Genomic DNA, 27,269 nt, shown 5'->3' with positions numbered 1-27,269 from the left:
CAAATACTTGGAGACTAAATAACATCCTACTAAAGAATGAATGGGCTAACAAAGAAATTAAAGAGGAAATTAAAAAGTACATGGAAACCAATGAAAATGATACCACCACAGCCCAAACCTCTAGGATGCAGTAAAGACGGTCATAAGAGGGAAGTATATAGCAATACAGGCCTTCCTAAAGAGGGAAGAAAGGTCCCAGATACACAACCTACCTTACACCTTGAAGAGCTGGAAAAAGAACAGCAAATAAACCCCAAAACCAGCAGAAGACAGGAAATAATAAAGATTAGAGCAGAAAGCAATGCTATCGAAGCCAAAAAAACAAAAAACAAAAAAACAAAACAAACAAACAAACAAAAAAACAGTAGAATGGATCAATGAAACCAGAAGCTGGTTCTTTGAAAGAATTAACAAAATTGATAAACCACTAGCCAGTTTGATCAAAAAGAAAAAGGAAGGGACCCAAATAAATAAAATAAAGAATGAAACAGGAGATATCACAACCAACACAGCAGAAATACAAACAACAATGAGAGAATATTATGAGCAATTATATGCCAATAAAATGGGCAATCTGGAAGAAATGGACAAATTCCTAGAAACATATACACTACCAAAACTGAAATGGGAAGAAATAGAAAATTTGAATAGACCCAAAACCAGTAAAGAAATCGAATTAGTAATCAAAAATCTCCCAAAAATCAAGATTGCAGGCCAGACGGCTTTCCAGGGGAATTCTACCAACATTTAAGGAAGAGTTAACACCTAATCTCTTGTGGCTGTCCCAAAAAATAGAAATGGAAGGAAAACTTCCAAACTCTTTCTATGAAGCTAGCATTGCCTTGATTCCAAAACCAGAAAAAGACCCCACTAAAAAGGAGAACTATAGACCAATTTCCCTGTTGAACATGGATTCAAAAATCCTCAGCAAGATATTAGCCAATCAGACCCAACAATACATTAAAAAAATTATTCATCACAACCAAGTGGGATTTATACGTAGGATGCAAGGCTGGTTCAATATCCACAAAACAATCAATGTGATTCATCACATGAGTAAAAGAAAGGACAAGAACCACATGATCTTCTAAATAGATGCAGAGAAAACATTTGACAAAATACAGCATCCTTTCTTGATAAAAACCCTCAAGAAAGTAGGGATAGAAGGATCATACCTCAAGATCATAAAAGCCATATATGAAAGACCCAGCACTAATATCATCCTCAATGGGGAAAAACTGAGAGCTTTCTCCCTAAGGTCAGGAATGAGACAGGGATGTTCACTCTTGCCACTGTTATTCAACACAGTATTGGAAGTCTTAGCCTCAGCAATCAAACAACACAAAGATATAAAAAAACAACACATCCAAATCGTCCAGGAGGAGGTCAAACTTTCACACTTTGCAGAGGACATGATACTCTATATGGAAAACCCAAAAGATTCCACCAAGAAACTGCTAGAACTGTTCCATGAATTCAGCAAAGTTGCAGGATATAAAATCAATGCACAGAAATTGATTGCATTCCTATACACCAACAATGAAGCAACAGAAAGAGAAATCAAAGAATTGATCCCATTTACAGTTGCACAAAAAAACATAAAATACCTAGGAATAAATCTAAGCAAAGAGGTGAAAAATCTATACACTGACAGCTATAGAGAAATTATGAAAGAAATTGAAGAAGACACAAAGAAATAGAAAAATATTCCATGCTCCTGAATAGGAAGAACAAATATTGTTAAAATGTCAATACTACCCAAAGCAGTCTACATGTTCAGTGCAATCCCTATCAAAATAACACCAGCATTCTTCACAGAGCTAGAACAAACAATCCTAAAATTTGTATAGAACCAGAAAAGACCCCGAATAGCCAAAGCAATCTTGAAAAAGAAAACCAAAGCTGGAGGCATCACAATCCCAGACTTCAAGCTATACTACAAAGCTGTAATCATCAAGACAGTATGGTACTGGCACAAAAACAGACATTCACATCAATGGGACAGAATAGAGAACCCAGAAATGGACAATTAATCTTTGACAAAGCAGGAAAGAATATCCAATGGAATGAAGACAGTCTCTTCAGCAAGTGATGCTGGGAAAACTGGACAGCAACATGCAGAAAAATGAGCCTGGACCACTTTCTTACACCATACACAAAAATAAACTCAGAATGGATGAAAGACCTAAATGTAAGACAGGAAGTCAGCAAAATCCTTGAGGAGAAAGCAGGCAAAAACCTCTTTGACCTTGGCTGCAGCAACTTCTTATTCAACACGTCTCTGGAGGCAAGGGAAACAAAAGCAAAAATGAATGATTGGGACCTCACCTAAAAAAAAAAAAAAAAGCTTCTGCACAGCAAAGGAAACAATCAGCAAAATTAAAAGGCAACCGATGGAATGGGGAAGATATTTGCAAATGACATATCAGATAAAGGGTTAGTATCCAAAATCTATAAAGAACTTATCAAACTCAACACCCAAAAAATAATTATTTCTGTGAAGAAACGGGCAAAAGACATGAATAGACACTTCTCCAAAGAAGACATCCAGATGGCTAACCGACACATGAAACAATGCTCAACATCACTCATCATCAGGGAAATACAAATCAAAACCACAATGAGATACCACATCACACTTGTCAGAATGACTAACATTAAAAACTCAGGCAACAACAGATGCTGGGAAGGATGCAAGGAAAGAGGAACCCTCTTGTACTGCTGGTTGGAATGCAAACTGGTGCAGCCACTCTAGAAAACAGTATGGAGGCTCCTCAAAAAATTAAAAAAAGAACTACCCTACGACCCAGCAATTGCACTACTAGGCATTTATCCAAGGGATACAGATGGGCTGTTTTGAAGGGACACATGCACCCCCATGTTTATAGCAACACTATCAACAATAGCCAAAGTATGGAAAGAGCCTAAATGTCCATCGATGGATGAATGGATAAAGAAAATGTGGTATATATATATATATATATATATATATATATATATATATATATGTATTACTCAACTATCAAAAAGAATGAAAGTTGCCATTTGCAACTAAGCGGATGGAACTAGAGGGTATTATGCTAAGCAAAATTAGTCAGAGAAAGACAGATATCACATGACTTCACTCATATGAGGACTTTAAGATATAAAATAGATGAACATAAGGGAAGGGAAGCAAAAATAATATAAAAACAGGGAGGGGCACAAAACATAAAAGACTCTTAAATATGGAGAACAGAGGGTTACTGGAGGGGTTGTGGGGGGAGGGGGGCTAAATGGGTAAGGGGCGTTAAGGAATCTACTCCTGAAATCATTGCTGCACTATATGCTACCTTGGATGTAAATTAAAAAATAAGTTGAGGGGCGCCTGGGTGGCTCAGTCGGTTAAGCGTCCGACTTCGGCTCAGGTCACGATCTCACTGTCCGTGAGTTCGAGCCCCACGTTGGGCTCTGTGCTGACGGCTCAGAACCTGGAGCCTGTTTCAGTTTCTGTGTCTCCCTCTCTCTGACCCTCCCCTGTTCATGCTCTGTCTCTCACTGTCTCAAAAATAAATAAAACGTTAAAAAATAAATAAATAAAATAAATAAGTTGAAAAAAATAATTTTTAAATACATCATTACTTAAAGCCTCCCGTTTTGATAAAGAGGGTATGGTATATACACAGTGGAATATCATGCCATAAAGAAAAATGAAATCTTGCCATTTGCAACGACATGGATGGGCCTAGAGTGTATCATGCTAAGTGAAATAAGTCAGTCAGAGGAAGACAAATACCATATGATTTTACTCATATATGGAATGTACAACACAAAACAAATGAACAAAGGAAAAAAGAGACAGACAAACAGACTCTTAAACACATTGATGATTACCAGAGGGGAGGGTGGTGGGAGGATGGGTAAAACAGGTGAAGAGGATTAAAGAGTATACTTATGACGATGAGCTACAGAATTCTCAAATCACCATACTGTACATCAGAAACTAATACAACCCTGTATGTTAATTATACTGGAATTAAAATTAAAAAAAAAAAACATTCCCTTTCAGTCTCAAAAGTGCCCCAGTTTACTTAAATGTAAGACTTCAAACTACAAAACTCCTAGAAGAAAACACAGGGGAAAAGCTTCATTCACAGTTTCACAAATTTTGCAATGATTTGGACATGACACCCGAGGCACTGGCAAGAAAAGAAAAAATAGAAAAACTGAACTGCATGAAAATTTGAAAATTTGGTACATCAAAGACACTGTTGGCAAGTAAAAAGGTAACCCACAAAAATGGGAGAAAATATTTACAGATCATGTGTGTGATAAGGGATTAAGATCCAGAATATATAGAGAATTCCTAAAACTCAACTCAACTCAAAAAAAAAAAAAATGGGCAAAGGACTTGAATAGAAATTTCTCCAGAAAAGTTACGTAAATGGTCAAAAAACGCATTAAAAAAATGCTCAACACTACTGATCATCAGGAAAATGCAAATCGAAACCACAAGGAGATACCACCTCACACCAGTCAGAATGGCTACTATCAAAAAAAAAAAAACAAAAATAGCAAATGTTGGCGAGGATGTGGAGAAATTGGAACCCTTGTGCACCATTGGTAGGAACGTAAAATGAGGCAACTACCATGAAAAATAGTATTGGTAGTTCCTCAAAAAATTAAAAACAGAATTAAAAGCGGAGCCTGGGTGGCTCAGTTGGTTAAGCGTCCGACTTTGGCTCAGGTCATGATCTTGGGGTCCGTGAGTTCGAGCCCCACATCGGGCTCTGCGCTGACAGCCAAAGCTTGGAGCCTGCTTCGGATTCTGTATTTCCCTCGCTCTCTGCCCCTCCCCCACTCTCACGCTGTCACTGTCTCTCTCTCTCTGTCTTTCTCTCTCTCTCTCTCAAAAACAAATAAACATTAAAAAAATTTTTTTTTAAATAGAATTACCCCAGGATCCAGCAATTTGACTTCTGGTATATACCCAAAAGAATTGACATCAGGGCCTGGAAGAGAGATTTGTACACCTGTGTTCATAGTAGGGTTATTTAAAATAGCTAAAACATGGAAGCAACCCATGTGTCCATCAGTGTATGACTCGATAAGCAAAATGTGGTATTTTCATACAATGGAATATCATCCAACCTAAAAAAAGGAAGGAAATTCTGGCACGGCTACAACTGGATGAACCCAGAGGACATGATGCTAAGTGAAATAAGTCGATCACAAAAAGACAAATACTCTGTGATCCCACATATGTGAGATACATGAGATATGAGTTGTCAGAACTATAGAAACAAAGTAGAATGGTGGCAGCTGGGGGCCGAGGAGATTAGGGGTAATGAAGGAATTACTGTTTCATGGGTGCAAATTTCAGTTTTATGAGATGACAAGAGTTCTGGGGATGGAGGGTGATGATGGTTGTACAACATCATGAATGTATTTTTTTTAAGTTTATTTATTTATTTTGAGAGAGAGACAACATGCAAGTAAGGAAGGGGCAGAGATAGAGGAAGAGAGAGAGAATCCCAAGCAGACTCTGCACTGTCAGCACAGAGCCCAATGTGAGGCCCGAATTCACGAACCTTGAGATCACAGGGTTCAGACACTTAACTGACTAGCCGAAGTCAGACACTTAACCGACTGAGCCACCCAGGTGGCCCGTCACGAATGTGTTTAAAATCACTGAAATGTACATTCAAAAATGCTTAAGATGATAAAATCTACGTTATGTGTATTTTATCACAATAAAAATGTTTTTAAGTGTCCCAGTTTGGACACTTTAGCCCACAGGCCTGATAATTCAATGTAAGATTGCCCTTGAGAAGTTGAATTCAAACAGATATTCAGAGAATTCAGGCAGAGATAGTAGAGGTGGTTCCAGACTAGCCTTCAGCACAGCCTCTAGTCACCCTCCATGCATCTTCCCTTCCTCCATACACTGGACATCAGAGCCGTGAGCCCCAAGCCAGATATGCCCCAATGACTATCAAGGGCATGCCCACCATCCCACGCTGTCAATAGGTCAAAGTCCCAAGTCAACAAATAGCTCAAGGGACTTGGGTTCTTCTGAACAGATCCATCCATCACTGTAATTCTTCTCTCTTCTTCCACTGTCATATCCCTCCTTCCCTTAAATGCCCTCATTTCACAAGTGAGGACCATGATGTCCAAAAGGGGCAGAAGCTGAACCAATGGCATTGCCAAGATAACCAGAGAGCCAGGGGTCAGCCTACCCTTCTAACTTCAGGAGAGTCCCTGCTTTGGGATGAGAGGCAGGAATCTTGGCTCAGATTCCACTGCTCGAGCTTTCAACGGGCTGCTCACTCCAGAGGAGGGTCACTGTGACCACCAGGACAGCAGTCCACACAGCACCAGACCACACCTCCAGGGGGAGTTATGGGGTATTGTCTGTGGTTCCCTAACCCCTCCAGACTGCAGTGCACCACTCTATGCCCGGGGTGAAGTGCTCTCAAACACCGGAAACTCTCCTTTTTAGGATCTCAACTCTCCTACCCCAAGAAAACCCACCATCTCCATGATCAACCAGACTACTCCAGGGCTGGGAAGTCCCTTCCACAGTCTGATAAAGCCATGAATCGCTCCATGACAAGCTGGATCACCATGGTAATTCCAGAGTTCTTTTTTTGTTTTTAATTCACACTCACTAGTTTTCTGACTCAAATCCACTCACTAGGATGGGTAAGAAGTTTTATACTGGTCAGGCCAGAGTCCCCAGAAGCAGAGCCTGAGACAGGGTTTATCGAGAGAGGGTCTCAGGAGAAGGGGAACAGGTGAAGCAGGATGGGGCAGAGGAGGAGCTGAGTATGGATGGTTTGGACAGGCCCAAGCTCTGCCTGACCCCACAGGAGCACTGGGGCAAGAAATGCACCAGACTCGGCCCCCCTGAAGGCAAGGAAGCAGACTATTTTTTTTAACCCCTGTACTGGTTGGTCTTTGGCCCTAAACAGCCTCTGGGGGCGGCGGGAGATGTGTAACTCCCTAAGCAAAGTGGTTCCCACTGGTGTAAGGCATTCTCCAGAGAAGGCTGTGAGCCATCAGAACCACATTTACAGAGGCTGCGATGGAGGGTCTGATGAAGGGGACCTGGCTGGGCACCACATCACCCAGGGCAGCTGACTGCCAAGGCCCCTGCCCCTGAGGATCACCAGATCCCTGGGACCTCCAGCTCCCATGGATGGAGTAAAAGTTTAAGCCTGAGGGGGTTCACTTCTGGTCTTCACAGATGCCAACTGGCCTTGCCCCACCCTGAGGCCAACCCACTGCTTCAGATGCCAGGAAGTCAACACTTCCCTGTCCTGACCCTCAAAGCAAAGTCTCCACCCTACCTGTTCTTGGACAATCCAGTTTCCTCTGAGAGTATGCTCAGAGGTGTCTGAAAGGCAGCCCAACACCCCAGGCAGCCTCCCACTCTGGACTACAAAGAGGCTGTTGACTCCTCCCTGGCACTAAGGAGCACCCAGACCTTGGAAGGAGGTTCCTAGGAGGGTGGGTTTGCCTCTCCTCCCTTCCAATTGGGCCTTTGGCAGCAAGAAAACAACTCATCCTGTGACACACCTAGGTCACTCCTGCTCCTTCCAGCCAGTTCCCTCTGGTTCCAAGGAAAAGCAGTTATACAACTTCAGGCTTTGTGTGGGTGTGAATGGGTGGGGCTGGTCAGCACATCACTCTTGGGGGTATAATGTGTGCCCTTCGCTCAGCAAGGGTACTCCAGGCCTCAGCCCATAGCCCTGAGAGGACAGGGGCTGGTTCCTCTCCAACATACCGGCCACATGGCCACACCTCCCCAGGGCAGAAGGTGATGGTGTTCCAGGTACTGAGGGGCCCGGCCACCTCCACAGAAAGGGCTTAGCCATCCTCCAGGGCAGCGAGGTTTTGTGGGACTCTGAGTTCACCTATAGTTTAAGCGATAGCTCTCCATCAACCAGAACATTCGATTCCCAAGAACTTCAGCAGCCAGCAGGGAGAACATTCTTGTGGGAGTCAGGGGCTTCTTGGTGTCTCCTGGGCCCCTGGGCCTCTAGAGAGGCTATCAGAAGAGGGAAAAGAACCCCACGTTCTAGTCTAGCCCACTCTGTGTACTTGGGGAACTTCTGAGTTCTCTCTGGGTTTCGGCTTCCTCAGAGGTGGGCAGACAATCTCTTGGGCTGTTCATTTAGGGACTGCCTCTTGGCTCTACTAGGTCCGCCATCTGTTGACTCCCCAAGCATCCCCGGCTCTGCCCTCTGCCTCCACAGAGTGGGGTCTGGGGGGGTTGAATCCTCCTCCAAACCACCAGGTGTCTTCCTGGGGCCTGAAGCACCCTGCCATCCCCAAAGCATAGACACCTTGTAATTCCCAGAAGGTAACTGTGCTGCTCAGTCCTAGGGCCACCTGGATCTCCCGGCCACATCTCATTCCCCAGAATGGTACAAACAGGCAAAGTACACAAGAGGGCCTTAGGGCCATGATGTCACATAGCAGGAGTGAGAGCAGGGACTATGGGAATGTTCAGCCTCGTTCATTATGTGACCCTCCCCAGGACTCTTCCACTTCCCAGCCTCAGTTTCCTCCCCAATAAAATGGGCACAAGCATACAAGAGCTCAGGGCCTGGCCCAGACTCCCCTTACCACCTGTTCAGTTATGCTCCCTGCCCCAGCAGGCCCCTGCTCTGTCACCCTCTACTTATTCTCATGCCACAGGGCAAACTGGGCGAGCTGACCCCTTCTTACAGGGAATTCCTAGATCAAGCCCAGACACAGCCCTTACCTACAAAGGCCTGGTCCAACAGGAATTGTGCACACCTCTTTCTGAGAGTCAGAAGGGGGAAAGGGACTGAACAGTCCCTGAATAACTTGCAGTTCCCCTAGATAAGTAGAGAGGCTCTGCTGAGTATGAAAAACAAACCTCCGCTGTCAGCGGTCACCTCCAGCCCCCAGTACATTTAGCAGCCACTATATTTCATAGACAGAACACAATCTCAATAGCTTTGGATGCACTGTTTCTGAAAATATTGGTGCTGGTTTCTGAAAATGAATTGATCAATTTTCATTGGTAGGCCTAAACATAAACAAAACAAAACAAAACAAAACAAAACCCAGCCCCTTTCTAGTATGTTATCAGAGCTCTGTTCTCAAGCCTGGCCTGAGACCAAGCCCCAACCCTGACCCAGACTCAGCCCTGACCTTGTAGAGGCCAGGACCCTAACAGAAATCTGAGCCCATCAGGACAGAAGTAGTTACACAAATCATGTGCAATCACAACATTACACATGGCCACAGAACAAGTGTCAGGTTAAACATACGAACTGAGAATTCTAGGCAGGGAAAAACTCAATGGGCTAGACCGTCTTAGTCATTTCGGTACCCCCAGAATCCAGCCCAGATGCTGGCATGGAGTAGGTGCTCAGGAAACATTGGGAGGGAGGGAGCAAGCTGGACCTTGAAATGCAGAGAGCCTTCCAGACAGAAGAAGCAGCATGAGCGGAGATAGAGAGTTAGAGCCTGTGGCAGACAAGTGGGCCATGAGATCCTTGCCTCCTGGGGTTCACACTTTGTGTGATCCCCTCCCCTGAGTGTGGGTGGGATCTGTGACTTGCATCTAACTGACAGCATACAGGAGAGATGAGGGAAGGTGTGCGAGTGTGTGATGTAAGATTGTGGTGCCCGTCTTGGCAGTGTCTCTCTCCCTGGCTTTGAGGGAGCAAGCGGCCATGTTGGGGAACGCCACACGGCAAGGAGCCCAGACAGCCTCCAGGAACTGAGCAGCCCGCCAGGGCCCCCAGCAGCAAGCAGGAAAATGAGGCCCTTTGTCCCAAGCTACAAGACACTTAACTCTGTCAACAGCTATGCGAACTAAATCCTGGTGGCAGCTCCATGAGACTCTGAGGTAGTGAGGTCGTGGACCCAGCAGAACCATGCCATAGACCCCTGAGCCACAGGAAAGTGTGAGGTAATAAATGTTCGTTGTTTTCAGCTGCTAAGTGTGTGGTCATTTGTCACACAACAACAGACGAGGAACAGAGGGCTGCGCTGAGAGGTCTTGACAGAACTTCCGGTCACTGGGATAGTTGAGGGTGGCTAGCACGTGACAAAATATTGAGCAGCAGGGGAGTGGGGGGAGGGAAGCGTGAAGCAGGTGATAACGGCTACCCTTTACTGAGCACATACTATGTGCCAAGCACTATGCTAAGTGCTTTACATGTGCTAAGTCCTTTAAGCCTCACACACTCCAGGAGGTGGGGACTATAACTGTCCCCATTTTACAGATGAGGAAACTGAGGTACAGAGAAGTTAAGCACTTTGCCCAAAGTCGCACCCCTGATCAGTGGTAGAGCTGGAACTCAAGCCAAGAAGCCTTACCACCTTGCTTCGCCCCAATACCCACCCTCCGTTTTAAAAGGCAAAAGATTTATGCGATCTGAAGGGAAACCAGAGCATGCCCACCCTCCATTTTAAAGCATTTTGCCACATGACTTCAAGAGTGAGGGAGCCGGATGTCAGCCTGAGGAACTGTGTTCTTTGGGCAGTAGGAGCCCTTGACTGGGGAGACAGGGGAGTGGCAAAATCTGCTTTATGTGTTGGAAAGCCTTCTCTGTCAGGGCAGCAGGGAGGGTGGGGAGGCAGGCCGTGGGAAGACTTGGAGGCTGGGGCAGTTTGTGGAGGAAGGAGGCGTCAAAGGGAACATCCAGAGCCAGGCACCTGCGGATGGGCTGGAGAGCAGACAAGAGACGGAGTGAAGGTACTGACAAAAAGCTGCCCAGGCTAGGGGTGCCTAGGTGGCTCGGTCAGTTACGCGGCCGACTTTGGCTCAGGGCATGATCTCGCAGTTCCTGAGTTTGAGCCCCGTGTTGGGCTCAGAGCCTGGAGCCTGCTTCAGATTCTATATCTGCCCCTCCCCAGCTCAGGCTCTGTCTCTTTCTCTCAAAAATAAACACACATTAAAAAAAATTTTTTTTAAGCCACCTAAGCCAGCAAGCATCTCTAGGCTCAGGACTGGATTGAAGTGATCCAGTTGGACCCTGAGCCTGTCACCTCCCCTTTTCTGCTCTGTAGTCCTATAGCCTGTTCCGCCTCCTCTCGGGGGCTGAGGCTGATGGGCTGCGCCTCCTGTCCACAGCCCCTAGCCAGTCTCTGGGCATGCCTTTCCCTCCTCCTCCAAGGGCTCCTGGGATGTGAATGCAAGGGTGCGCTTGGGGCGGGGGGGGGGGGGGGGGCGTGCTGGCATAACCAGTGTCACCAGGGCACAGACCCCACCCCCACCCCTGGGATTCAGGCTTGGCCTGGATCCCCTTGAGCTGTCCCTGCAGATTCCACAGCATCCACCAGAAATGAAACAACATTGGACAGGACGGGAATGAGCCGGGCTTAGTGCAAAGGCTGCAATTCGTTTTTTAATCTGGTGATTTACAAACCTCTGAGACATCTGGACCACTCAGCCTCAAAGCAGCTGATCCCACGCTAGCTAATGAGGGCAGTGGCTTCCAGCTGGAGGGCCTGGCAGCTGGCACTTCTGGGTCTAGCTGTCCCGAAGCCAATATGTGCCCTGGTGGCTGGACCGGCTCTCCCAGTGGCGTCCACTGGAGGAAATGCCTGAGGGCTCAGCTTGGTGGAGCTGGGGCCCAGCCTGCCTGTCTGCTCATCTCTGTGCCTGTGCCTGGCAGTGCCTCCCCTCTTACTGTCCTACCTTCCCTGACTCTCCAGCAGCAGCCTCACAGAAACTTGTTGTGTCTCCTGCTGGGGGAATATCCTCCACGACCACTTGGCTTTCACAAGCCAGCATCCCAGTGACATCTCCCTGAATCCCGTCAAAAATGCTCTCTCCTTTACTTAAGGTTCTCCAGCACTCTGGTGACCCTGACGGCATTCCCCTTGCATGATAGTACTATCTTTATGGTCCTTTCCTCCTTGACCAACTCCCTGCCTGTGGCTGGGGCTGACTCCTCAGCTTTGCCCATGCCCAGAAGCCATGAGGGTCATGATGCCTTGAGGCTAGAGTTTCCATCCTGTCCCCAGGGTCTGGCATTTCCCCCGACCTCAGTGGCTCAACAGCAACCAACCCGAGCAGGGAGATAATCTCCAACAGGGTCCCTGAGGTCTGAGAAAGCGACCCATCTCAGGTGAGGCTCCCTATAGAATAGGGCATCTTGTCCCTGGGTCCATTGACCCCCAAGGAATACATAAATAGAAATCAGAGGGTCCATATATTTGGGTGGGAGAAAATGACAACTTTATTCCCACTAACTTTTTTTAATGTTTATTCATTTTTAAGGGACAGAGAGAGACCAAGTGTGAGCAGGGGAGAGGCAGAGAGAGAGGGAGACACAGAATCTGAAGCAGGCTCCAGGCTCTGAGCTGTCAGCACAGAGCCCAGTGTGGGACTTGAACTCACAGACCACAAGATCATGACCTGAGCTGAAGTGGGAAGCTTAACCGACTGAGCCAACCGGGTGCCCCATATTCTCACTAACTTTTAACTGAAGTTTAGCATTTTCTTCCACTACGAATGTAGGCAACAAAACACAGTGGTCAAAGCAGGAGCTTTGACTTTGTCGGCAGCAGAAATCCCGGATATTTTCATCTCACATCCCTACTGGTGGAGAGGCTTCAAAATGTCACCTTCTCTCAACCTTGCTCTAAAGTCACTGTAGCAGGGGCACCTGGGTGGCTCAGTCGGTTGAGTTCCCAACTCTTTAGTTTAGCTCAGGTCGTGATCCCAGTCATGGCATCGATGTCCACATCAGGGATTCTCTTGCTTGGTATTCTCTCTCTGCCCCTCCTCCATTTTCTCTCTCTCTCTCTCTCTCTCTCAAACTCTTTCTCAATAAATAAACATTAAGAAAAGAAATATATCACTATGACATAAATGTGTTTCACTCTTTTGATAACTACGTTTCAACTGATTTCCTTTGCAATCCTTTATGTTTTATTTTTAATGCGTTAAAAACATCATCCGGGGGATCTGGTGGCTCAGTTGGTTAAGTGTCTGATTTTGGCTCAGGTCATGATCTCAAGGTTTGGGAGTTCGAGCCCCGCATGGGGCTCTGTGCTGGCATCTCAGAGCCTGGAGCCTGCTTCAGATTCTGCGTTTCCCTCTCTCTCTGCTCCCCACCCCCACCCCCTGCCAACTTGTGCTCTGTCTCTCTCTGTCTCCCAAAAATAAATAAGAACATTAAAAGCAAATTAAAAACAAAACAAAAACAAAAAAACACATCATCCTAACAGAGTCCACGGCTTCATCAGAAAGTCCATGGCAATGAAAAGACACAAGCACTGCCATGGAGTGACTCCCAGGGGAGAGGGAAGGGGTGACCTCTGGTCAGGAGGGGTCCTCTTTCAACCCTTATGGAGGGGGACCAGGAAGTGCTAGAAATTAATATTCTGGGACAGTTGGCTGGGCATCCAGACTAGCAGAGGGCTTTATTCCATCTCTTCCTTCTACTTATTTTTAACTTGTATTATGTTATGACTTCTATTCCTGAATGTTTCCATCATGCCCAGCAGGGAGCTTGGCAGAAGAGGATTTCCAGCTGAACGGAGAGGAAAGTGAGAGCCTGAAGGGTAACAGGCTGTGGTGCCCTGGATTGGGGTTTGGGGTGATGGCCAGCAGCCCACAGGGCAGCCCTCAGTTTCCCAGTTGGGGGTCTGGGAATGACCAAGCCCGGGGGTTTCCTGGAGATGGCCCATTTGGCTGTCACTCATGGCTAGTGACACAGGGAGGGCCAAGAAGTAAGCCCCAGACAGGAACTAGAGTGAGCCCACATCACCAGGCCTAAGGAGTCAGGGGCTGACAGCAGGCCTTCAAACTTCACAGCCCAGATCCCTGTGCTCAGGCACTGTGGGTAGGGGGCAGGCAAAATCGGCAAGCTATCTAGGTCAGAGATACCGGAGTGGTCCCCCAACCTGTTCTCTGCTTCTTCTATAGTGGAACAGATGCTTTGGGGGTCCTTCCTCTGATCACAGCCGCAGCTGTGATGGACAGTTCTGTGCAGGGTCTCAGCATCCCCCTTCAAAAGCACAGAGATGTCTCCTTTTCAGGGCTGTCTCTGAAGTCATGGGGATTGGGGTGGGTACAGCCAGGAAGTGTGGGGAAGTTTATTTCCCAGGTAGGGCCCACGAAGAAATGCCCCAGCTTCCCACCCCCCAGCATGGACCACTCTGGGGGGTCCTTGTTGAGCTGAGCCCCTATCTCCTAAAGCAGATACCTCAATAGCACACCCCTTGCCCTCTTCCTCTAGCCACATAAGATCACCTGCCAAATAAACTATCTGCACCCACATTTCAGCCTGCGATGTTGTGATTTATAATAAGAAATGTGTATTTGGTCTTCATCCCTGGTTCCTGGCACAGAGTCCCTAAAACCCTTGTAATTTCTAAGTGATAAGAGCACTGGAGGCATCTTTTATTCTAATCTTTGGTCTTTGACCCCAGTTCCTGACACAGTAGTACATGCCTTGGGGTTTTCTGGGTGGTAGGAATGACTTTGGTTCTAGTGAGGCATCTGTGGTGGGCTTCTGCGTGTTTCCTGGGTGGGGGCTGGTCACCAGAAAGACCAAGCCATAATTAGAAGCTTGGAATTTTCAGCCTCGCCCACCATTTTCTTAAGAAGGAGAACCACTGAAAATGGAGCTAATGATCTCTCAATCATGACCATGTGATGAAGTCTCCGTAAGAATGCCAAAAGTACAAGGTCCAGGCAGCTTCCAGGTTTGCAAACACATCCACTTACCGGCAGGGACATCCCCTACATACACGGGGACTCTCGCTCTTGCACTTGGGACCTCCCAGATCTTACCCTCCGTCTCTTCATCTCTCTGTCCACCTGAGTCCTTTGTCCTATCCACTAACAAACCGGGGAATGTGTCTCCCTGAGTTCCGTGAGCCGCTCGATCAATTTAATCCAACACAAGGAGGGGCCACGGGAACTCTGAATTTATAGCCGATCGGTAGAAGCACAACCCGGATTGGAACCGAGCCCTCAACCAGTGGGACCTGAGGCTGTCTCCAGGTAAAAGTGTCAGAACTGAGTTAAACAGCAGCACAGGCAGTTGGCATCACAGAATTGCTTGGTAGGGAAAACCCCACACACATCTGGTGACTGGAAGTGTCAGAGAGGAAATGTTCGGTGTGAGTTGTGAAGGGGTCCCACAAAGAGTGGGGAACTGGGGTTTTCCCTACTCACGGGGGGAGGGGGGTGGGGGTGGGTAAAGACTGCCTTTTTTCTATCCGCCGGGCCCAGTTCTGCTTTTAAGGAGACCCAAACTGAGACATGCGGTAACAGAATTTTGAACCTGGGCACGTGCTTGCCCCCGATCAAGGCCACAATCCCCAGCTTTGCGCTATAGCTGCGTGAGACCATGACTGAGTTTCGGCGAATGACAATCCCACAGAAAGCCAGCAGACATATCCTGTGCTACCTCCAGGTCCCTCTGTCACTAGGAAGGCGAGCCCTCTCCCTCCCACTAACTGGAAAGCAGAAGTGGTGGTGAGCCACCGTGGGCCATGTGGGCGAGGATTTTCGCACACCATCGCGTAGCCCCCTTCCACACTAAATCAGGAGCAGCCCGTGTGACCAGTAGAATATGGCAAAAGGGACAGGGGGTGACTTCCCAGACTCATTAGAAGAGGCATTGTAGCTTCATTGGTATCTTGGACTCCTCACCCTGGGGGACGTGAGACTCTGTGCCATAGGACCCTCAAGCAGCCCTGTGGACAGGTCTGCGGGAGAGGTGACTGCGGCCCTTGGCTGACATCTGGCTGCCACCCCATGACTCATCTCACACCAGAACTGTCCAGCCAAGTCGCTCCTAAATTCCTGACCCACAGAAACCACGAGAGACAATACATGACTGACTTAAGCCAGCAAGTTGAAGGGTAATTTGTGACAAAACATTAGCTAACTGTTATGGGTTGAATCGCACCCCCCAAAATTCGTATGTTAAAGTCCTACCCACCCCCAATACCTCAGAATCTCATGATATTTGGAGATAGGGTCCTTACAGTGGTAATCACGTTAAAATGAGGTCACTGGGGCAGGCCCTAAGCCAACATGATTGGCATGCTTATAAAAGAGGCAATTTGGAGAGACACACAGGCACATAGGGAGAGCACCATGTGAAGACAAAGGCAGGGACTGGGCTGATGCTTCTACAAGCCAAGCATTGCCAAAGGTTGCCAGCTACCACCAGAAGACATGGAACAGATTCCCTCTTTCAGCCTCAGAAGACACTGACCCCCATGACACCTCGACCTCACGCTTCAAGCTCCCAGATCAGTGAGATGATAAGTTTTTGTTATTAAAACTATCTAATTTGTGGTCCTGTGTTACAGTAGCCTCGCAAACGAATGCCATGACTGATCGGGGAAGAGCTAAGGGATAGCAGGACAGCAGAATGGAAGGATCCTGGGCCCTTCACAGCTCAGTGAGGACCCCCAGACCAGCTCAGGCTTCTATGTACCGAAGAGAGAAACTTCTCTCTTATTTAAGCCGCTGGTCTCTACCACATGCAGCTGAAGCTATATCCTAACTAATATAGCATCTAAAACTTCCTCCTCACAGGTACTTCCCTCTCCCCAGCATTCATATGGAAATGATTCCCCCCAAATAAATAAATGGAGACCTGCACTATCATCGATGTAGAAACTGCCGTCCTTCCACATGGAGACTCTCAGCATTTCTTCCACGTGACGAGCAGGTGGGCTTGGGCTGGAGGAGACGCAGAAAGCCAGCTCCCCACTCTCCCTGTGAAAGAGCGACAAGTGCTGGCAGGACCAGGGAGAGGCACTGGGGACTGCTGACCCTACTCGCGGATGCAGCACAGCATCTCCCTGTCAAAGAAGAAAAAGTACCAGATGCGGGAGAGGCCGCACAGAGCAGGAGCAGAGGCCAATATGAAGATTCAAAGGCAATGCGTCTCTCTGTCAGAGCTAAAACAAGCCACAGGCACTTTCTCACTCCTCCCCAAGGCAGGCTTTTGCACTGTGCTCTCCCTGAGCAACACGGGCACTGGGGAAGATGAGGTTGTACTACCAGAATTCTTGCTGATTCGTGTGACGGAAAGCCAGCATACCGTGGCTTAAGTAAAGAAGGGTTATAGCTTAAAAACTGAAAAGTCCATGGCGAGACAGGCTTTAGGTACAGCTGGATCCAGGGACTCAAACAATGCCATCAGAAATCTATCCCTCACCATCTCTTGGATCTGATTTTGTGTGTACTGGCTCAAAACTCAAGCAGGTAAATAAGGCTACAACAGCGGCAGGCTTATATTTTCCTGGCGTGATAGCAAAAAAGCTCCCTTCTTTCCCGAAGTTCTGGCAGAGGCACCAGGGCTGATGTTCATTGGTTCAGCCTGGGCCATGTGACTATCATCTTGGCTCTCATTGCCAAGTCTGGGACAGGTACCCACCACTGGAGCCAGAATGGAGGTTGAGCGCCACCCAACTGCTGTACCACATAGGCCAAGAGCAGGGGAGCTGTGGTTTCCACCCCAGCAATCAAGTCACTTGCTGTTACCAGCAAGCCACTGGGTGATGATGGCCATGTTCTACGTGGATGTTGTTTCACACTGACAGGAGGACTGAGGAAACAACTCCAATAGCTGAGTGGCCAGCCTGTGCCAGGCTAGAACATCTTGGCCACAGAAAAACACAGCCAGCCCATCCATGTGGAGGGGAGACCAAGACCCCAACCCAATTCCGGCCCCAGATTAAGTGAGTTGGCACTTCCCCTGGACCAGGGGTGGGACATTGCTTTAATGCACACAGTTCTGTACCTTCCTGGGGCAGAACGCCCTTTAATGGTTCTCAGGTGGTGCCCAGTTATCCTCAAATGGGGTCTTGGCTCTAGCCAGCAAGACCTCCGCTCTCTGGCTCCTTCCTGTTCCCCCACTGTGGGTCACACACACACACACACACACACACACACACACTCACACACACACTCACACACACTCCTCCATCACCAGTCCAAGACCATCCCTCTCTGGTCCTCCATACCCTTCAGTGTATGGTCTCCACTGAGCCCCTCCTTCTGGTATGCAGCACCCTAAGAGCCTAAGCCCAGCCTGCAACCCCCACTTACACTCTAACTCATTCCTACAGAGGATCCTGGTCTCCCCAACTATCCTGGGAGCTCCCAGGGGCCGGGCCTCCTCCTTGCTTCCTCTCCCCAACCAGATCCTCCCCTTTCAAGGCAGAGGATAGACAGATTGCATCTACCCCAAGGGGAGACAAATAATCTCATATCTGGAGGCACTACGAAGCAAGAGAGCTAACAGTCAAACCAGGGTGACTTCCCAGAGGCGGCCGTGGGTGTTTACTTGGGCTGCAACAGAGTTACTGAAGCTATCTGGGCCCCTGATCCACCCCAGGGAAGAAGAGACCTAGGGGCAGACACAACTGGCAAGTGACTTGGGCCTGGGCTGGATCCAGGATAAGGAGGAAGTGAGAGAGGACTGCGTGGCTGAGGCTATTTTTACCTAGACCTGTGCAAATAGAGGCGTGGGCTGGTCCGGCTAGTTCTTCCCCTTCCCTGATGCTTGGCAGCTCCCCCTGGGTTGGGAGACAGAGAGGAGGGATGGGTACAGGAAAAGCAGATGTGAGAACTGCCCCCAGGGGCGCAGAGGCTCCCAGCTTTGAGGCCCGGGCCCTCATCTAGGGCCTGTGGACTCAGAAACTAACAGTCTGCCTCCCAATAGCCAGCCACATACTCCCACTCCCCATGGCAAGCAGTGTGGATTGCGGCTGGAATCAAAGCCAAGGGTCAGCCTGGGGTCAGAAATTAGGCTGAGCTGAGGCCTATAATTAGAGTTAGACATCATCCTGGGGTCATGGGTCACGCTGGGCTGGGGCCCATGATCAGTATCAAAGGTTAGTTTGGGTCAAGACCCATGATAAGGTGAGAGGTCAGACTGGGGTCAGGGATCAGTCTGCAGTCATGGTTAATTCTGGGTGGAGGCCCAGGTTCGTGGTTAGGGATCAGCCTGTAGTCAAGGGTCAGATCTGGCCTAGAGTCAGGAACAGGTCTAAGCAGGAAAGGCCTAGAGGAGCTCCATTTCTCTTACTTACCAACTTTCACTGACACCCACCCTGGGCCTATCATCCCAAGCAGAGGCCCCAGAAATCTTCCCAGAGGGGGCGACTGACATCAATTCAAGCCCAAAAGCAGGACAAAGTCACCCCTGAGCAATGTGTGGAGGAAACCATTCCTGGCAGAAGGAACAGCCCAGGCAAAGGCATGGAGGCATGAAAAGAATGGTGTTCTGGAAAGTTTGGGTGGGATGGGACCAGCCTCCAAGGCCAGGCTAAGGAGGGGGAAGAGAGGCTTCCCTCAGAGCCGTAAGAGGGCCACATTAGAAACCTGGGACACAGAGGCGCCTGGGTGGCTCAGTCAGTTAAGCGTCAGACTCTTGGTTTCAGCTCAGGTAGTGATTTCACAGCTCATGGGTTCAAGCCCCGCATCGGTCCCACACTGACAGTGCACAGACCCTGCTTGGAATTCTCTGCCTCCCTCTCTCTCTCTCTTTCTCTCTCTCTCTCTCTCTCTCTGCCCCTCCCCTGCTTGCTCTCTCTGTCTCTCAAAAACAATAAATAAACTTAAAAAAAAAAAAAAAGGAACCTGGAACACAGAGGGCAGCAACTGCTATGGGTTTGGGGAAGAATCATTCATTCATTCATTCATTCATTCTGCAAATATGAATAGAAGATTTACTGTTTGCCAGGCACCATTTCAGGGACTTAAGATACGTTGGGAACAAAGCTCCTGAAAATCCCTGCCCTCATGGAGCTTCTGTTCCAGCAGGAGAGAGAGACAACAAAATGTAATAAAGTAGATTCACAAATAATTAAAGGGCATGGCAGCTGAGAAGGTGGTAAGCGCATGGGGGAAAGTGTAACCGGGTGAGGGGCCCAAGAGTTGGAGTTGGGGGAGCAGTTTGCAGTATTCAGTACCGATACCTGGGGAAGAGCAGAGGGAACAGCCAGTCCAAAGACCTGAAAGCAAGAGTCGGCCAGCAATGAGTTTTTGGAAAGGCAGGGAGGCCAGTGTGACAGAAGACGAGAGGGAAAGGATCCATTGGGGCACTCACTCAGGGTCCGCAGGCATTTGAACTGAGGAGTGACAGGATCTCACTTATGTTTTAAAATAATCAGTCTTGGAGAGAGAGGTTAAATAACACCGGAGAGATACAATCAGGAAACGCGGATCATGGGAAGCTAACACACAGGACCAACCCAGTTTCTTCAAAAGAGAGTTTGCAGGTTGAAGAGACATGGAGAACACCTCTGTGTTAACTTCCAGTGTGTGAAGCTGATTTAAACAAACAACTGGGGTTCTTTTTTTAAAGCATTTATAAGGCAAAGAATGAAAAATTTTAAAACCTGAATATTTAACGCTATTAAGGAATGGGGTGTGATAATGCTACGGGGGTCATTTTTTTTTCTTTGACTCCTTATCCTTTGGAGATACGTAGTGAGATATTTACAGATAAAAATCGCTTCCAGGTGATTGAGGTTGGAGTGGGACACGGGGAACGAACTAAGTGATGGGGGAGAAAAGGGAGCTCATTATATTATTTTATCTACGTTGTATATTTTGTAGCTCTTCTTAATAAATTAAAAGACAATAGTCATCAACCTGGCTGCTGAGATTGGAGAATGGGGGGCCAGGGAGAAGCCAGGGGTTCCGAGTCAGCTAGTGCTGTGAGCAGGTGAGGGATGAAATGAACATGAACTGCTACGGGAAGGGGGGGGCAGAGCAGGGAGGGGCTTGCCGGGGACACTTTCCCTGGGGAGACATCCCCCTGGCTCCTGCCTCTGGTTTCCCCTCCCGCCTTGCCCATTCCTTTCCTCTCTCCCTCCCAAATGTCCTTCCTCTGCCCCCTCTCCTCACCCCCGATCTCTCCTTCCTCGACTCTCTTCCTCCCACCTCCCTTCTCCAGCTAGTGTCTCCCTGGCCTGGTTCCTGGCCCTGTGCAGGTGGTCCCTCCCAGCAGGTTTATGGTTTATGGCCGCAGTGGGTTGCCAGTCGCCACCCGGCTGCAGCCTCCCAGGCCTGTTCTCCCCATGCTGAGGGCTGCCTTCTCTAGGTTTCCTCTGAAGAAGAAAGGCTGTTTTGCAAGAGCTACTCTCCCTCCTCAGAACGGTCCCCTCAGCAGTTCTAGCCCCGTCTGGCAGAGGTGGAGTGGGGCCCAACTTGGCAAGGAGACCACGACAAGGTTTTTTTTGCCGTTCTCCTCCCTGGAAAGAAGTCTTCTCTTGGGCAGGATCTCTCCCCACCAAGCAGGGTTGAAGCTAGGAGGGAGCTGACCTGCAGGGGGAGGAGAAAGGGAGACCTCCCGGGGACTCCCTAAGACTGCCTTGCTCGAGCAGAGCAGCGCTGAGCTCCCTGCCTGCACCCACAGGGAGAAGGGGACTGTGATCTGTATGGAGAGGCTGGACCCTGGACATGAGACCCCTGGCCCCACCAGGATTCTCAGGCCCCAGAGCCTCAGCACCACGAAGACTGGACTAACGAGAGTCTTGGCATCAATCAATGAGACCCAAGGCCGGAAGAGAAGGAAGGGAGTTGCTAATACTTTCCCAGCACAAGCCACTCGGGAACCCAAGAAAGGGGGAAGCTGTGGTTCCCAGTTGCCAATCTGATGTGGTGAGGGTATGAAGTCAGTATTAATTTTAATTCTAAAACAATAAAGACAAGCTGTATTTTTTGGACCTGGGAGTTTGTGAACTGCGAGTCCCACCCACGTGAAAGGGAAGGCAGGGAAGGGAATTGAGGGCTTCTGGCCCCAGTGAGGCCCTGGCCTGGCTGCACCACACTGCAGATTGCAGACCGTGGTCCCTTCCCCGGGGGATGGGCAGCAGACTACTTCATGGCACGTGGACTGCCGGAAGGGTCTCTGTCCCTCTCACATGGTACTGGGAACCGGGAAATAGCCTGTTTCCTCAGGAAGCCCCCTGCCCCCCCCCCCCACACACACACACACATGCCCTGCCCAGAGAAATCAGAGGGCAGAGCCTGGGGTTGATGGTCTGATTTAATAAGATGCATTTAAGGAGTATGGCCATATGCCTGTGGGGACAGTTAGGCTGTAAAGATCCCAAGGGCCTCTTTGCTAGACATCTGTGGCTGAGGACCAGCTGGGGACCAGAAGAGGGACAATAGACAGGCTCTCCCCACCTAGCCTGGGTCCCTTGCTCTGTCTGCCCAATCTTCAACCACAGCCCCAGTCCTGGAGCCCACTCTTCAGTCTGGAAGTCACACAGTGGCTGCTGGAAAGGGCCCAGGTCAGACTCTAGGTCCTGTTGATGGGGAAAAGGAAGTCAGCTGGATCTGGATGCTTTCACCCCAGCCCTGCAAGGACCAGGATAATGGTTGTGCCTAACGTTTTCCAGGCCTGGTCTGTGCTCCATCTTCGCTGTCCATGACACCCCAGCTTTGGGTCCATCCCTTTCTGGGAACACCTGGCTTATCAACACCAGCCTCCAGGTTACCTGCCAGGGTTTTCCCTTCCTGTCTCAGCTCGCACCTGCTCCCACAGAGCAGGCCTCTGCAGAAACACCTGCTGGGCCCAAGCGCCCTCACCTCAGCAGGCAATGGCCGGCAGTGTCCTGTCTGAGGCACATCGGCTGACGACAGACCTGCCCCAACCGTTCCCCACCGCAGCAGCCATGCTTTGTCTCCCTCGTCCCAATTTTTGCTCCTATGTTTATGTATGAACACGAATTAAACATTAAATTGAATTATGTATGAAAATAATTCATAAAATCACTTATTTATTAATATCCATTAAGTTATAAAATGGAATTACAGTCTTCTCCACCGGTGCTATCCATGCTTTGTTTTAATATCAGCATTAGGAGACCTCATAAAATATCTTGGAAAACATTCTGTCTTCTCTGCTGCTGTCGAGCAGTTTGATTACATAAAAATCATCTGTTCCTCAAAGGTTTCAGAATTCTCCTATTATAATCCCAAACATCTCGATAGACTGAAAATTCTAATGATATGAACTATTTATCTTACATTTTCCATCTTAATTATTCACTCACATGGGTAATGGTGATTAATATTCATAATTATTCCTGATATGTGAGTCTATGTTTTTATTAACCGTGTATTCTTGTCTCTACCCCTCCCCCATGTATACAATCTTTTACCAAATTGGTGGGGTTTTCTTTGTCTCATTTTTCCTTCCTCTAGCTGCTTAGGACTTACATAGAGAGCTCTCTTTTTTTTTTTCAGTTGATACGCTTAAATTTTTAACACACACACTTTTCTCTTGTGTTACCGATTGTTACTTACCCACCCCCACCCCCCAGCCCCGTCTGTTTTGTTCCACCCACATTACCTTCCTTTTCCAGAATCTCTGCTCAAGGTCAGCTACACACTGATTTACAGGAACACAGGGCCAGAAGGCGGGGAGGAGAGTGTGTAAGTTAGATCTGTGGGGTTAGTCTGAGCTCTCCCTGGGGTGGAAGTGCTCCAACACCCATGGGGGTCCACTGCCCCAGGTCCTGTGGTCCTGTGGTCCTAAGCACCCTCCCTGAGACTCATTCCCTCTCTGCCCCTAGTTGCCCAGAACCTTGCCCCTAACTCCGCCTCCCAACGCACCCTGGCCAATGCCAGCTGGGAGCAGGTGTGCCCATTCACAAGGACACACGCTCACATGCCCTAATACATAGACACGCTCACATGCGCACACACGCAAAGACGTTGCAGTAGGCATTTGACCAAGAGACTGTGGCTGCTGTTAGAGAGTAAACGGGGGTCCTCCCCTCTAGAGTCTTCCAGAATCACTGCACCATGACCCGTAAGCCAGGTTGCACGATGACAGACTGTTGACCCCCTGGACTCAACTGAGCATTGGGATTTTGAGGAAAGGAGTTCCTTTCTCGAGTCTCCCCTTTCTGTGCCCAGACTGGACCCTCTCCCAGGGTAGGAGACCTAAGTCTCCTCTTCCTGTCTCCCAGAACAGGAGCTCTCCCTCTGCCTTCAGGTTCCATGCCTCAGTTTCCCCTCTGTGGTAGCCTTAGGCATGCATCACTTGGACCTCCCCTCAAGAAAGAACTTGCCACTCGGCTGTGAGGAATGCAGTGAGCTGACAGCCTCTAGACGTAGCACCTTCAGGATCTTTTGAGCTGAGGGCCCGCTCTTCCCAGATAGCCCCCAGCCATCGACCGAGCACAGTGAAGTTACTAAGGCATCTGTGTGCCATCTTTGCTCTGGAGCTCCCTGCTAGGTTGGCTGAGGCTCTGTCTGATCTGGCTCTCTCCCTCTTTGTCTTTCACAGGCTTCCCCTGCCATCCCATAAACTTCCACAGTCCTCGTTCCATCTTAGCATCTGCTCACAAGAGGACCTGAATCGACACACCTAAAGTTGGCACCGTCCCCTCTGTTCCCTCTAAGCCCTGGCCTCCAGGACGAAGGGATGGGATGGTGTAGGCCATTTCAGAACCGGTCCCTAGGCTTCATTTCCCCACCTGTCAAGTCAGGACAATTCCTCCTCGATCACCTGTACTCCAATGAACTTTGTTTTTTTCCTAAGCGCAGCTATAGCACCACCAGAAATTTCCCCAGCACCCAGCTCAAGCAGTGCTAGGCTCCCCTGGAGGGGCAGCCTGTGTCTGAGCCACTGTGACATCCACAGGGCCCATCGCTGGCCAGCACCAGTGTAGGTAGGTAATACATGCGGGATGAAGGAATGCTATTTGCTGCCTGCTGTTAGAGAAGGGATGGAGGGTACATTGCTTCTTTAAATACCTGTCTGGACCCCTCTCGCCCTCCAAATCACAGTCTGGAGTTAAAATGTGTCTCTCACAGGAAGGCCCAAAGAATCCTAGAGCGACTGCATCCACACAGCAATGTGGATGGCTCTGGAAGGGCAATCCTGGAGCCGTGACTCCCCAGGCCAGATCCCTGCCTGGCCCCCACCGTGCAGGCCAAAACTGGTCCCCGGGCACCGTTCCCACTCTGCTGCAGAATCGCACGACCAGTGGGTTCCTGAGCTGGGAGCCTTGAAGCAGTGAGTGCACGACTAAGGGACATGGAGAAGGACTGGGGGAGGCCAGGGTGGCACCCACTGCAGGAACGAGGCAGGCAGCCAGGAAGCCAGGCAGGCTCCAAATGAGTAACTGCAGACTCTTTCCTGCCGTGCCTGTCATCACGGGGAAAGGCAAGTGACTGCCTCTTTCTCTTTCCCCCCATCTTCTGCACCCCTGTGATTTCCGGCAGCGGCAGCCGGATGGGTGCTGAGGGGGGAGGGGGGGCGGGAAGGATTGGGCTACAGACTGGGGACAGATTCCAGGAATCCAGGAAGGGACACCTCCGAACAGAATACACCAGGGAGGAATTGTTCCTCCCAAAAGGACATGGGGGAACAGGGAGCAGAGGGTGGCTGTGGCCCACTCCCCAAGCCTGGACTGGTGAGGCAAAGGCCACCTCCAGATGGGGAAGAGAGATCCCAGTTACTGCTTCCCAAGCCCTCAGGTAGCCTGCTCCTGCCCCTCAACTTCTGATATCCGCCCCCACACCCCTCCCAGCCTTCCCAGATAAGGGGACAGGTGAAAGGCTGGCTTCCCCATAAGATCCTTTAGGACTCTCAGGTGATGCCCCCTGTGCCTCAGAACACAGAACTGAACAAGCAGGAACAGTTAGTAAAAACACGGTCACACCTAACCTTGGCTGAATTTTTAAAGTTTTTGTTTGTCTTTGCTTTTTTCTGTTTTCTGCTCCTTCTTCCACTTCTCAATTTGTTTTGTGCCTTCTGACAAGTAAGGAAGGGTGGGTCCCCCGGGGGAACAATTTTGAAAGAACAAAGGAGTAATTTTCATTGCAAAGAATCTGCAGGGAAATGATTCTCCCTTAGTCACCTGCTTCCTTCCTGGGAGCCTGAGGAGCAGGGAGGAGGCCCTGCCAATTACCCTTAATGCCTCAAGCCTGCCCAGGCTGCTAAAGAGGAAGGTTCTTGTGGACCACCCTCCAGAGCTGGGGGAAAGGAAGCACATTCCCAGCTGGGAGCCTTGATTCCCAGTCTCCTCTCCTCCCACCAGCCACCTGATGGGCCTGAGTGTCAGGTGGCGAAGTGGGGTCTGGCTCCCTCCTATTCCCCAGTCCTCACCACCTTCCTCTCAGTGCATTCTCAAGTAGCCAAGATTCCTGTCCTCAGAGAGAGCAGAACTTGAAAAGACCAAGAGACAAGCTTTAATGGTGGGACTTCAGTATCCTGCAGTTTGCTAGGTGGTGTGTGTGTGTGTGTGTGTGTGTGTGTGTGTGTGTGTGTGTGTGTGTGTTGAATGGGCAAAGGTTTATGAGAGCCAAAGCCCATGGATTTGTCGTTCACATCAGGCACTCCTAGGACACTGTGCCAGCAGAGCACTCCCCAGAACTGGGACCCAATTCCACTGTCCCGCTGGAGAACTGAGACTTGAGAAAGGGTGCTGTCAAGGTCACAAGGGGAGTCAAGGACTCCTGGCTCCTGAGCCAAACCTGGCCCCCAGAAATGGAGATGGCAGAGGAGAAGCCTGGAGATTCTTCAAACACATCATCCATTGAAAGGCTAGGTCCAAACCCCAGAATAGCCAGGTCAGAGGCATCTCCACAGTGCCGGTATCTGGGGAAGGGCTGCTGTCCAGGCTCATCTGGAAGGAGGGAGAAATTGTGGGGAGTACAATAGCTCTTCAGGTCCCTCTCCATCAGGAGGTGCTGCTGTCTTATCTACCTCTGTGTGCAGCACAGAGCCTGGCACACAGCAAGGAAGAGAGAGAGGGGGAGAGAAGGAGGGAAGCAAATGCTAGCACCCCAAATAAGCCTAAGTCGAGGAGGGCCTGGGAGCTCATTCCTTCCAGGCTTTTCCCTGACTCCCCATAACTTCATCCCCCACCCCAGAAAGCCAGGGGCCGAGTTTCCCACGCTGTAAGAAGGGAAGCCTCGTTGGGTCTGCAGGGAACTCTGACGCACCTGCTAGTCAACCAGCGCCTGGAGGTGGGCCTCCTTCAAACAGCCTCGCCTCAGGCTGGGCGCCCAGGGACGCACCAACCCTCTCTGCCTCTTCACTGAACAGTCATCCCCTTATCAATACCCGCCATCCACCTTATCTCTGCCGCCGCCGCCTTCAGCCTCGATCACAACGTCTCCAGCCCTCGGAAAGAGGACAAGGCGGCCACCCGCTCTTGGTCTACAAGAAGACCTCCCGGGGCGCGGCGCCAGTGTACCTGAGCCTCATTCTAGGGACGAGTAAAACTGAGCCTGAGGACGCGCAGTGGTCGCAGGCTGATCCGTTGTCACCCAG

This window comes from Acinonyx jubatus, chromosome C2 (genome assembly GCF_027475565.1).
Source record: "Acinonyx jubatus isolate Ajub_Pintada_27869175 chromosome C2, VMU_Ajub_asm_v1.0, whole genome shotgun sequence".
NCBI lineage: Eukaryota > Metazoa > Chordata > Mammalia > Carnivora > Felidae > Acinonyx > Acinonyx jubatus.
Note: the sequence above shows the minus strand (reverse complement) of the source record.